Below are 13,521 nucleotides of genomic sequence, written 5' to 3' on the forward strand. Positions count from 1 at the left end.
GATGGCAGTCTAAAGTTCAAGATTTTTGGAGCTCTTTGTTCAGTGGATCAGATGTTTGATGAAGCTCTGTGTCTATCTACCACCACTACTGTTTTCTGTTTATTTGTTACTGACTGTGGCAGGACACCTCTGCCTCTGTTTCACTTTATGTTGCTGGTAAATAATATGGTTGTAGTAGTAGGCTAAAGTTAAATTATTTAGTATGCACTAATTAAAGGGGCAGAGCTTTGAGACATTTTAGCTTTTATATTTTATAAGATATATTTTTTGTAAAACCACAATTAATAAATATATTTCAGTGAATAACTTATTGTTCAAATCTGTGTATAAATATGTACATAAAGTGTTGTAATTATATTGTAAAATGGATGGATGGATGGATGGACGTTTAAAACAAAACTGTTATTATTAATTAGTAAGTATACATTTTTTGAGCCTTTTTAGAGAAAATCAAATCATTGTAGTAAATTATGCAAATTACTCGATGATGTCATGGTGACCACGCCTATAACCACGCCAATAGCCACGCCCCCACCGTCACAGGTATCTTGGCAGTTAATGGGAAACACTGGAATGTATTCCTGTCGACAGCTTAATCTCACGTTTACCCTGGTTAATAAATCACTCCGCTTATAAAAGGCATGCAGGCTCAGGACACGTATAAAGACATCGTACAGGACCAAAAAGACAATTACATCATTTTCCACAAATCAATTCAAGGGCAACGTCACAAATCAATAACGAGGGTAATGATGCGGTATATTAGGGCATTAAAGGGGAGGACGTTACCATGAGCATATTTCAAAATCACATTTATGAATCGTATCCTTCACGTCAATACTTCATTATGAGGAAATGTTAATGTTGTATCAGTGATGGATTTGGCGTCGCCCGCGCCAAAGCCTCTCAAAGCGAGCCGCATTCAACCTCTATATCCCGACAAAGCAACAACAGCTTCATCTGCGGAGAGGCCAAAGCAATCATTAGGAAGCTAAATATCTTGGGGCGCAAATTAAAAATGTCTCCAAATGAATTTTCTATAAGGCGACTCAACTCGCGCCTGCCTCTCTGCAAAATTGCAAACGGGAGTGAGATGCAGTGTGGCATTGCATTGGAATATATTACATACAGTCGTGGTCAAAAGTTTACATACACTTGTAAAGAACATAATGTCATGACTGTCTTGAGTTTCCAATCATTTCTACAACTCTTATTTTTTTGTGATAGAGTGATTGGAGCACATACTTGGGGGGGTAGGATATGGACAGCAAGTAGTGGACATAGAGAGAGAGAGAGAGAGAGAGAGAGAGAGAGGGAGACAGAGAGAGAGAGAGAGAGAGAGAGAGATCAGAAGGCATAAGAAAAAGTATCTGCATTTGATTGTTTACATTTGATTATTAGCAATCCGGGGAGGGTGTTAGTTTAGGGTTGTAGCTGCCTGGAGGTGAACTTTTATTGCGGTTTTGAAGGAGGATAGAGATGCCCTTTCTTTTATACCTGTTGAGAGCGCATTCCACATTGATGTGGCATAGAAAGAGAATGAGTTAAGACCTTTGTTAGTTCGGAATCTGGGTTTAACGTGGTTAGTGGAGCTCCCCCTGGTGTTGTGGTTATGGCGGTCATTTACGTTAAGGAAGTAGTTTGACATGTACTTCGGTATCAGCGATGTGTAGTGGATTTTATAGACTAGGCTCAGTGCAAGTTGTTTAACTCTGTCCTCCACCTTGAGCCAGCCCACTTTAGAGAAGTGGGTAGGAGTGAGGTGGGATCTGGGGTGGAGGTCTGGAAGTAACCTGACTAGCTTGTTCTGAGATGTTTGGAGTTTAGATTTGAGGGTTTTGGAGGTGCTAGGGTACCAGGAGGTGCATGCGTAATCGAAAAAGGGTTGAACGAGAGTTCCCGCCAGAATCCTCAAGGTGCTTTTGTTGACCAGAGAGGAGATTCTGTAGAGAAATCTTGCTCGTTGGTTAACCTATCTGATTACCTTGGTTGCCATTTTATCACAGGAAAGGTTAGCCTCTAGAATGGAACCTAGGTAGGTGACCTCATCTTTCCTGGTGATAACAATGTAACCCACTTTTATGGTGAAGTCATTGACTTTCTTAAGGTTGATGTGGGACCCAAACAGGATGGATTCTGTTTTACCCAAGTGTATGGATAGCTTGTTGTCAGCGAGCCAGGTGCAAGTTCTACAGAGCTCAGCACTGAGGATTTTCTCCACCTGTGACTTGTCCTTGCCGGATACCAGCAGGGCAGAGTCATCCGCAAACAAAAACAATTCACAGTCGCATGCTGATGACATGTCGTTTATGTATATTAGGAACGGTAAAGGTCCCAATATACTGCTTTGGGGGACAACCTAAAATCATCAGCCCGGAGGTTGGGTCTTGGGCGCAACAGGACAATGACCCCAAACACATGTCAAAAGTGGTAAAGGAATGGCTAAATCAGGCTAGAATGAAGGTTTTAGAATGGCCTTCCCAAAGTCCTGACTTAAACGTGTGGACAATGCTATATCTGTATTCTCAGCTGTTGCTTGCTAGTGAAAGTCACAACTATGGTACCAGGTTAGCCCGAAGAGGTGCTCTCACCCGTCTTAAACCCAAAAGTGATGTTTTGAAAAAGACTGTAATGTATAGGGCAATCACTTACTGGAATCGACTTCCACAATATCTGGTATCAATCACCAGCAGAGTGGGTTTTAAGAATAGACTAAGAGGAGAAGTATTGCAGAAAGAGATTATTCTGTATTATACTATTATTATACTCGATGATGTCATGGTCACCACGCCCATAGCCACGCCCCCACCGCCACAGGTATCTTGGCAGTTTATGGGAAACACTGAATATATATGTAATGTAGTAATGAGCGCATTTATAAGCCTGACCAGGGCTCAGAAAATCTGCAGAGACTCCTCCCACCCCCACCAAGGACTGTTTTCACTGCTGGACTCTAGAAAGAGGTTCCACAGCCTCCGTAGCAGAACCTCCAGGTTCTGTAACAGCTTCTTCCCTCAGGCCGTAAGACTCTTGAACGCATTAAAATAATCCCCTCAATTCCCCCCCAAAATTGATTAACTGACTGGAATATAAAGACAGTATAACATACATCCATAAACGTTGATGCATATGCAAAAGTGCAATATATTTATCTGTACAGAAATCTATTTATTTATATCTGCACCTTTTATCCTGCACTACCATGAGCTAATGCAACAACATTGGGTTCTTAGCTGTACTGTAAAGTTCAAATTTGAATGACAATAAAAGGAAGTCTAAGTCTAGCACATTTATAATATCATTTAATATTTACAACATCACTGATTTCTACACACTGCAGACTTTATAAGAGACAAACATAATAAAACATCACTTACTGTACAATGCCTGCTGTCATTAGGATGTCGACTGATAGGATCTTATCTTCCCGTTTTAGATGAAAAATGACTCATAATCCTTTCGAAGAAAAGGGGGGGGTGGGACCAAGCGTTTTTTCGTGTCGTTCTCACCATTTCCGGGTCTAAATTGGCTGTCAAAGTGTACCAACATGTCGGATTACATCCTCGTCCTCATACAGGTGAGAGGCATGATTTATGATCCAGAATAAACTTTCGCGAGCAAAGGAAGCAAGGAAACAGCAGACAACTCGACGATGTAAACATAGGCACACACGCTAGTAATCGTGGCGCTGCTATAAATAGTTTGTCTGCGTTAGCACTTCTAATAACAATATCACTAATACTTTGTAAGTGTAATGACAAATAAACATCTTGACACTTGACTATCAAATGAACAACTGTGTTTAACTGTACACACCTACAGGTTTAAGACAGGGGTCGGCAACCCAAAACGTCGAAAGAGCCATATTGGACCAAAAATACAAAAAACAAATCTGCCTGGAGCCGCAAAAAAATTAAAATACTTATATAAGTCTTATAATGAAGGTAACACATGATGTAAGTGTCTATATTAGCTATAATAGCCTACTATCAAAATGACTGTGTCGCAGGCTGAAGCAAATCTTCGTTGACAGAAATGTTGAATTGTAATATTTATTCTACACATTTTTACAACATTAGAAACAATTAGTAAATCAGAGGCTACTCAGAAGGTGAGATAACTCCTGGAAATGACTGGCTTTTAATGGCCAAAGGTATATTCCAAGTTAAAGGAAACGGCAGGCTGTCTTCTTTTAATAGATTTATTACCATCTTTGGCAAGCTAGGTCATGTTTGCTGTGGTCTGGAACAATATGGCACACAAACGACGATCAGAAATGCAGCCAATATTACCTACAGATAATGTGTCATGAGACATGCAAAATTAAATTATATACAAAGAGGATAACATTAAAGGATATTGAATGAGCTCAAATATACCTACAAACGAGGCATAATGATGCAATATGTACATATAGCTAGCCTAAGTAGCATGTTAGCATTGATTAGCTTGCAGTCATGATATATGCCTGATTGGCATTCCGACAAGTCAATAACATCAACAAAGCTCACCTTTGTGCATTCACACTCAGCATAAAATGTTTGGTGGACAAAATGAGACAAAGGAGTGGAATATCTTACATGTAAACAAACTGTTGCGTCACAGTCCACACTATAGAATTCAAATCAAATCAACTTTATTTATAAAGCACATTTAAAATTTACTACAGGGGTAGCCAAAGTGCTATACAATGGGCAGGTTAAAAGATAATATGAGTACCGAACAAACACAACACAAACAGAACACGATAACAAATAAATAAATAAAACATAACAGGTTCACAGCAGGTGTATTATGGGGCGCCATTGCAGGATGGATATCACTCAGTGTTAAAAGCCATGGAATAAAAGTATGTTTTTAAGAGAGATTTAAAAACAGGAAGAGAGGAGGCTTGTCTAACACTCAGAGGTAGGTCGTTCCAGAGCTTGGGAGCAGCAGCGGCGAAAGCTCTGTCACCTCTAAGCTTCAGCCTTGTGTCAGGGACCGTCAGTAGCAGCTGATCGGCTGATCTTAGGGATCGGGTGGGGCAGTAAGGCTGAAGGAGGTCGGAGAGATATGTTGGCGCAAGGTTGTTTAGACATTTAAAAACAAATACAAGGAGTTTAAAGTTGATTCTGTAACGCACAGGGAGCCAGTGAAGGGACGCTAATATAAGGGTGATGTGCTCACGTCTCACTATGGTGAGTTCAAGAACCGCTGAAATTAGTAGGACAAAACGATGTTCACTAAATACTCTCATCAGTGAAGCATGCACACACACATATTAAACAGTGGGCTTTCTAAAAATTGGAAAGGTTTGGGTCATGTTTGTCAAACAAAAAACATACTAAAACAAACCAAAAGAAATTCCCCCTTCTTTTTCCATTTTCAATCCTTTTTTAAAAATGCTCCAGGGAGCTACAAGGGCGGTTTAAGATATCAAAGTTCCCCTTTCCAATCAGGCAATGCCTTTTACTTCTCAGTGTAAGGCTGACGGAAGGACCAGTCAGCACCAAACAAAGGAAAGACACAATAAATGTCTACTTTGTATATGAACCTCATAAAATACTATTACACATTTTGCATCATAACTCATAATCTCATCCCTAAAATTGCACTGTGTTTACTTGATCTCTCCCCAGACTCTGAACAGTGCCAAGACTGCGATCATAAAACCCATTTTTCTACATCATACCATCGTGTCACCCAAAATGTTGGCAGTTACTATCATGCAGGGAAACAAATCTCCTACATTTTAGGGGTGAAGAAGAAAAAGGCTGTGAAAGCTCAACATCCTCATAGTTCAGTGGCCTTGTGGTTAGAGTGTCCGCCCTGAGATCGGTAGGTCGTGAGTTCAAACCCCGGCCCAGTCATACCAAAGACTATAAAAATGGGACCCATTACCTCCCTGCTTGGCACTCAGCATCAAGGGTTGGAATTGGGGGTTAAATCACCAAAATGATTCCCGAGCGCGGCCACCGCTGCTATTCACTGCTCCCCTCACATACCAGGGGGTGGAACAAGGGGATTGGTCAAATGCAGAAGGTAATTTCACCACACCCAGTGTGTCTGTGACTATCAGTGGTACTTTAACTTTTTTATTTCCAGTGGAAAAACACTGAAAAAACAGTGGAAAAAAAATAAAATAAAATATAAGAACTTTTTCTTTGTGAGTTAAAAAAGTGAGAACCGATTATTTCTCTGTTGGCTATGTTGCCCCCTCCTGCTTTTTGCAAATTACAACTTGTGATCGGATTCTCACTTGTGAGTGACAAGTGAACATCCAATCCCAGTCACGTTTAGCGTAAGGCCACCTATATGGGCTACTGTCAACAACAGGTTATATTTTGTCACATTTAAAACTCAATGAACCCGCATCAGCATTTAAAACATAATTTATGTGGTACTTTCAAAATTTAAATAATTGTAAAGAACATATTAAATGTGGAAAAATAAATAAATAAATTTTTTCAACTTTTTCTTTGTGAGTTAAAGGCCTACTGAAAGCCACTACTACCGACCACGCAGTCTGATAGTTTATATATCAATGATGAAATCTTAACATTGCAACACATGCCAATACGGCCGGGTTAACTTCTAAAGTGCAATTTTAAATTCCCCGCGAAACTTCCGGTTGAAAACGTCTATGTATGATGACGTATGCGCGTGACGTCGATGGTTGAAACGGAAGTATTCGGACACATTGTATCTCAATACAAACAGCTCTGTTTTCATCGCAAAATTCCACAGTATTCTGGACATCTGTGTTGGTGAATCTTTTGCAATTTGTTTAATGAACAATGGAGACTGCAAAGAAGAAAGCTGTAGGTGGGATCGGTGTATTAGCGGCTGGCTGCAGCAACACAACCAGGAGGACTTTGACTTGGATAGCAGACGCGCTATCCGACGCTAGCCGCCGACCGCATCGATGATCGGGTGAAGTCCTTCGTCGCGCCGTCGATCGCTGGAACGCAGGTGAGCACGGGTGTTGATGAGCAGATGAGGGCTGGCGTAGGTGGATAACTAATGTTTTTATCATAGCTCTGACGAGGTCCCGTAGCTAAGTTAGCTTCAATGGCGTCGTTAGCAACAGCATTGCTAGGCTTCGACAGGCGGTACAGCATTAACCGGGTAGTTACAGGTCCATGGTTTGGTTCGGTGTCTCCTGATAGTACTATTGTTGATTTTCTGTCTATCCTTCCAGTCAGGGGCTTATTTCTTTTGTTTTTATCTGCATTTAAGCACGATGCTATCACGTTAGCTCCGTAGCTAAAGTGCTTCACCGATGTATTGTCGTGGAGATAAAAGTCACTGTGAATGTCCATTTCACGTTCTCGACTTTCATTTTCAAGAGGATATAGTATCCGAGGTGGTTTAAAATACAAATCCGTGATCCACAATAGAAAAAGGAGAGTGTGTGGAATCCAATGAGCCAGCTTGTACCTAAGTTACGGTCAGAGCGAAAAAAGATACGTCCTGCACTGCACTCTAGTCCTTCACTCTCACGTTCCTCATCCACGAATCTTTCATCCTGGCTCAAATTAATGGGGTAATCGTCGCTTTCTCGGTCCGCATCGCTCTCGCTGCTGGTGTAAACAATGGGGAAATGTGAGGAGCCCTTCAACCTGTGACGTCACGCTACTTCCGGTACAGGCAAGGCTTTTTTTATCAGCGACCAAAAGTTGCGAACTTTATCGTCGATGTTCTCTACTAAATCTTTTCAGCAAAAATATGGCAATATCGCGAAATGATCAAGTATGACACATAGAATGGATCTGCTATCCCCGTTTGAATAAAAACATTTCATTTCAGTAGGCCTTTAAATGTGGAAAAATAAATAAATACATTTTTTGAACTTTTTCTTTGTGAGTTAAAAAAGTGAGAACCGACTGTTTCTCTGTTGGCCGCGTATGGCTCTGTTGCTGCTTCTTGCTTTTCGCAAATTACAACTTGTGATTGGATTCTCACTTGTGAGTGACAAATGAACATCCAATCACAGTCACGTTTAGCGTAAGGCCACCTAGATGGGCTACTGTCAACAACAGGTTATATTTCGGCACATTTAAAAATCAATTATACCCGCATCAGCATTTAAAACAATGTATGTGGTACTGTCAAAATTAAAATAATTGTAAAGAACATATTAAATGTGGAAAAACAAATAAATAAAATATTTGAACTTTTTCTTTGTGAGTTAAAAAAGTGAGAACCGACTGTTTCTCTGTTGACCGTGTATGGCTCCGTTGCCCCTTCCTGCTTTTGGCAAATTACAACTTGTGATTGGATTCTCACTTGGGAGTGACAAGTGAACATCCAATCACAGTCACGTTTAGCGTAAGGCTACCGAGATGGGCTACTGTCAACAACTGGTGATCTGATTGGCTATGGCAACTGTCTATCAACTGTCTATCCGGCAGAATTCCTATAGCGCTGGCAACAAGCTAGCTGAATTCTGATTGGATAAAAGCTCTAACGTAAAAACGAGCAACACTGCACTGTAAAAAGTCAGTGTTCAAAAACAAGAAAAAAAAAATACAAAAATGAGGGGTATTTTATTTGAACTAAGCAAAATTATCTGCCAATAGAACAACACAATTTGGCTTGTCAAGACTTTCCAAAACAAGTCAAATTAGCTAACTTCAATGAACCCAAAAATACCTTAAACTAAGTATATTCTCACTAATAACAAGTGCACTTTTCTTGGTTGAATAAAAAAAGAGAACTTTTTGCTCAATATGTTGAAAAATATTCCTAAATGAAGTAAATGCTAGTGCCATTATCTTGACATAATGATATGCGCTCGGCATTACATTTCTTGAAACCAGCAAACTTATACTAAAAACTAATTTATTGTTCTTAAAGGCCTACTGAAATGAATTTTTTTTTAATTAAAACGGGGATTGCAGATCTATTCTATGTGTCATACTTGATCATTTCGCGATATTGCCATACTTTTGCTGAAAGGATTTAGTATAAAACGACGATAAAGATTGCAACTTTTGGTATCTGATAAAAAAAAGGCTTGCCCCTACCGGAAGTAGCGTGACGTAGTCAGTTGAACATATACGCAAAGTTCCCTATTGTTTACAATGATGGCCGCCAGAGGTGAGAGAGATTCGGACCGAGAAAGCGACGATTTCCCCATTAATTTGAGTGAGGATGAAAGATTTGTGGATGAGGAAAATGCAAGTGAAGGACTAGTGGGGAGTGGAAGCGATTCAGATAGGGAAGATGCTGTGAGAGCCGGGGGTGACCTGATATTCAGCTGGGAATGACTACAACAGTAAATAAACACAAGACATATATATACTCTATTAGCCACAACACAACCAGGCTTATATTTAATATGCCACAAATTAATCCCGCATAAAAACACCTAGGTGTTTGTTATGCTAGCTCCTAGCTCCTAGCTACTAGCTCGAGCGGGTTATATGGACGGGATCCCGTATATATAACCCGCCAATACAATTCAAACACCTGCACAACACACACACTCACTCAGCCCAAAGGTGTTGGGTTCACCTAACCCAAGGTTCATAAAGCTTATATATTTAACCAAAGTTATGTACGTGACACGCACGTACGGGCAAGCGATCAAATGTTTGGAAGCGCGCGGGTGGGACCTGATATTCAGCTGGGAATGACTACAACAGTAAATAAACACAAGACATATATATACTCTATTAGCCACAACACAACCAGGCTTATATTTAATATGCCACGTCCAGGGTGTACCCCGCCTTCCGCCCGATTGTAGCTGTGATAGGCTCCAGCACCCCCCGCGACCCCGAAGGGAATAAGCGGTAGAAAATGGATGGATGGACAAATTAATCCTGCATAACAAACACCTAGGTGTTTGTTATGCTAGCTCCTAGCTCCTAGCTACTAGCTCGAGCTAGTTATAGCAAGCGATCAAATGTTTGGAGGCGCAGCTACGTACTCACGGTATCGCGTCTGTGTATCCAAATCAAAGTCCTCCTGGTTAGAGTCTCTGTTGTTCGAGTTCTTCGATCTTGACTGCATCTTTCGGGAATGTAAACAAACACCGGCTGTGTTGTGTTGCTGACTTCCCTCGCAAAATATCCGCTTCGCACCGACAACTTTCTTCTTTGCTTGCTCAGCTTCTTTCTCCATAATGCAATGAACAAATTGCAACAGATTCACCAACACAGATGTCCAGAATACTGTGGAATAATGAGATGAAAACAGAGCTATTTCGTATTGGCTTCAATGGGGAAGCCATACCTCTGTTAAACTGGCTACGTCACGCGCATACGTCATCATACCGAGACGTTTTCAACCAGAAGTGTGGCGGGAAATTTAAAATTGCACTTTATAAGTTAACCCGGCCGTATTGGCATGTTTTGCAATGTTAAGATTTCATCATTGATGTATAAACTATCAGACTGCGTGGTCGGTAGTAGTGGCTTTCAGTAGGCCTTTAATGGAAAGGCAACAAGGCAACCGCTTGTTACTCTCGGGGTCTCCTAGCCGCTCAGGCAAATCATATTGTCTAAAAATGCATTTTTCCATTGATAACATGACATCATCGCGCCAAGTGCGTGCTCTTTCAGTCAATTAGTGCGCATATATACAGCCCGGCCCCCGGCCAAAATTTTTTGCATTGTCATTTTGAAGAATTAATCTGAATGTGCATGAACTATTTCTGTTCAAAATTTTAGAAATGTCACATGTTAAATGTTTAAATATTAACTGTCAGTTTACAGTACTGTGCCAACTGTACTACTATATGAGTACGTCTTTTCTATTGTTTCATTGAAAATAAAACAGCAAAGTCCATTTGGCTGTCATCTGTTTTATTTATGAGACACAGTTGTGTCGAAGTCATGATTTTTTTTTCATGCTTGAAATAAGAAATGATTACTTTAAAAAAGTAGTTTTATACTTGTAAGTGTTGATGACACAGCTTTGCAACAGTTGATATTCTAGTTTCAAGCATGTTTTACTCAATATAAGTCATCAAATCTCAGCAACAAGCTGTAATATCTTACTGAGATCATTTAGGACCAAAACACTTAAAACAAGTAAAACACTCTAACATGAAATCTGCTTAGTGAGAAGAATTATCTTATCAGACAGAAAATAAGCAGATAAACTCAACCATCATAGTTTGTTTTTTCCTCTTTGCTGTGTATGTAGCATTCGTGCCAGTGGCGCCATCCTCACGTTCATGTTTCACTTTAAGATGCTATCTTAAACTTGATGTGCGCCGCTGATAAGTAAGTTTGTCGCTGTGGTACTAACTACCTCAGTTTTATCGAAATTATATATACTATAATCACACTGCCCGTGCAATGCGCGCCGCCTTACGGAGGTAAAAACACATGCGTTAACATTGTGGTAAATATATACTGTATGTACACTACCGTTCAAAAGTTTGTGGTCACCCAAACAATTTTGTGGAATAGCCTTCATTTCTAAGAACAAGAATAGACTGTCGAGTTTCAGATGAAAGTTCTCTTTTTCTGGCCATTTTGAGCGTTTCATTGACCCCACAAATGTGATGCTCCAGAAACTCAATCAGCTCAAAGGAAGGTCAGTTTTGTAGCTTCTGTAACGAGCTAAACTGTTTTCAGATGTGTGAACATGATTGCACAAGGGTTTTCTAATCATCAATTAGCCTTCTGAGCCAATGAGCAAACACATTGTACCATTAGAACACTGGAGTGATAGTTCCTGGAAATGGGCCTCTATACACCTATGTAGATATTGCACCAAAAACCAGACATTTGCAGCTAGAATAGTCATTTACCACATTAGCAATGTATAGAGTGTATTTCTTTAAAGTTAAGACTAGTTTAAAGTTATCTTCATTGAAAAGTACAGTGCTTTTCCTTCAAAAATAAGGACATTTCAATGTGACCCCAAACTTTTGAACAGTAGTGTATGTATATATACTAGGGTTGTCCCGATACCAATATTTTGATACCGATACCAAAATGTGTTTCGATACTTTTTGGTACTTTTCTAAATAAAGGGGACCACAACAAAGGGCATTATTGGCTTTATTTTAACAAAAAATCTTATGGTACATTAAACATATGTTTCTTATTGCAATCCAAGAACAATTTTGTCCTTAAATAAAATAGTGAACATACAAGACAACTTGTCTTTTAGTAGTAAGTAAGCAAACAAACGCTCCTAATTTAGCTGCTGACGTATGCAGTAACAAATTGTGTCATTTCCCATTCTATTATTTTGTTAAAATTATGAAGGACAAGCGGTAGAAAACGGACTATTAATCTACTTGTTCAGTTACTGTTAATATCTGGTTATTTTCTGTTTTAACATGTTCCTTCTACACTTTTGTTAAAATGTAATAATCACTTATTTTTCTGTTGTTTGGATGCTTTACATCAATTTTGGATGATACCACACATTTGGGTATCGATCCGATACCAAGTACCGTATTTTTCGGACTATAAGTCGTAGTATTTTTCATAGTTTGGCCGTGTTTCTTGGGATTCAGCGATTAGGAGTGACAGATTGTTTGGTAAACGTATAGCATGTTCTATATGTTATAGTTATTTGAATGACTCTTACCATAATATGTTACGTTAACATACCAGGCACGTTCTCAGTTGGTTATTTATGTCTCATATAACGTACACTTATTCACCCTGTTGTTCACTATTCTTTATTTATTTTAAATTGCCTTTCAAATGTCTATTCTTGGTGTTGGCTTTTATCAAATTAATTTCCCCCAAAAATGCGACTTATACTCCAGTGTGACTTATATATGTTTTTTTCCCTTCTTTACTATGCATTTTCGGCCGGTGCGACTTATACTCCGGAGCGACTTACGTATACTCTGAAAAATACGGTAGTTACAGGATCGTACATTGGTCATAATTTAAGTCCTCATGTGTCCAGGGACATATTTCCTGAGTTTATAAACATAATATTAATTTTTTTTTAAAAACGAAAAAAGATTTTGTGATGATAAAAAATATCAATGTAGTTATAGTAGTATTGACAAGATACACTCTTGTACTTGGTATCATTACAGTGGGTGCCAGGTGTAGATCCACCCATGGCATTTGTTTACATTGTGAAGCATGTTTAGCTATTCCTCGTCCTGCAGGGATGATACTTGTATGAAACGTACTTTATTTGTCGTCATGGAGGCGAGGATTAGTGACTTTTGATGTAGCTAAATCCCTGACCACTTGCGTACATTCTCCCTTTTTTGTCGACACACTGTGTCACTGTAAGGACTCCGTGATTGGATATGGTGGTACTTTACTAGTACCAGTATACCGTATAACCCTAATATATACATAGATACATACATATAAATTACATTTTTTATTTATGTTAACACAATAATTTGTGTATCACGTGTGTTAACGTTGACAGCGCTAATATATATATATATATATATATATATATATATATATATATATATATATATATATATATATATATATATATATATATATATATATATATATATATATATATATACACTATATTGCCAAAAGTATAAATGATGACAACCAGGTGTCCTAATCACTTGGC

General features: G+C 39.1%; 1 long non-coding RNA gene across 2 annotated transcripts in view; it reads left to right on the top strand.

The window, feature by feature from the left end:
- The window catches only part of LOC133665444 (uncharacterized), a 93,590-nt gene that overhangs the window by 46,850 nt on the left and 33,219 nt on the right, over nucleotides 1-13,521 (top strand). The window lies entirely within an intron of this gene.

Source organism: Entelurus aequoreus, linkage group LG14 (genome assembly GCF_033978785.1).
Source record: "Entelurus aequoreus isolate RoL-2023_Sb linkage group LG14, RoL_Eaeq_v1.1, whole genome shotgun sequence".
Taxonomy (NCBI): domain Eukaryota; kingdom Metazoa; phylum Chordata; class Actinopteri; order Syngnathiformes; family Syngnathidae; genus Entelurus; species Entelurus aequoreus.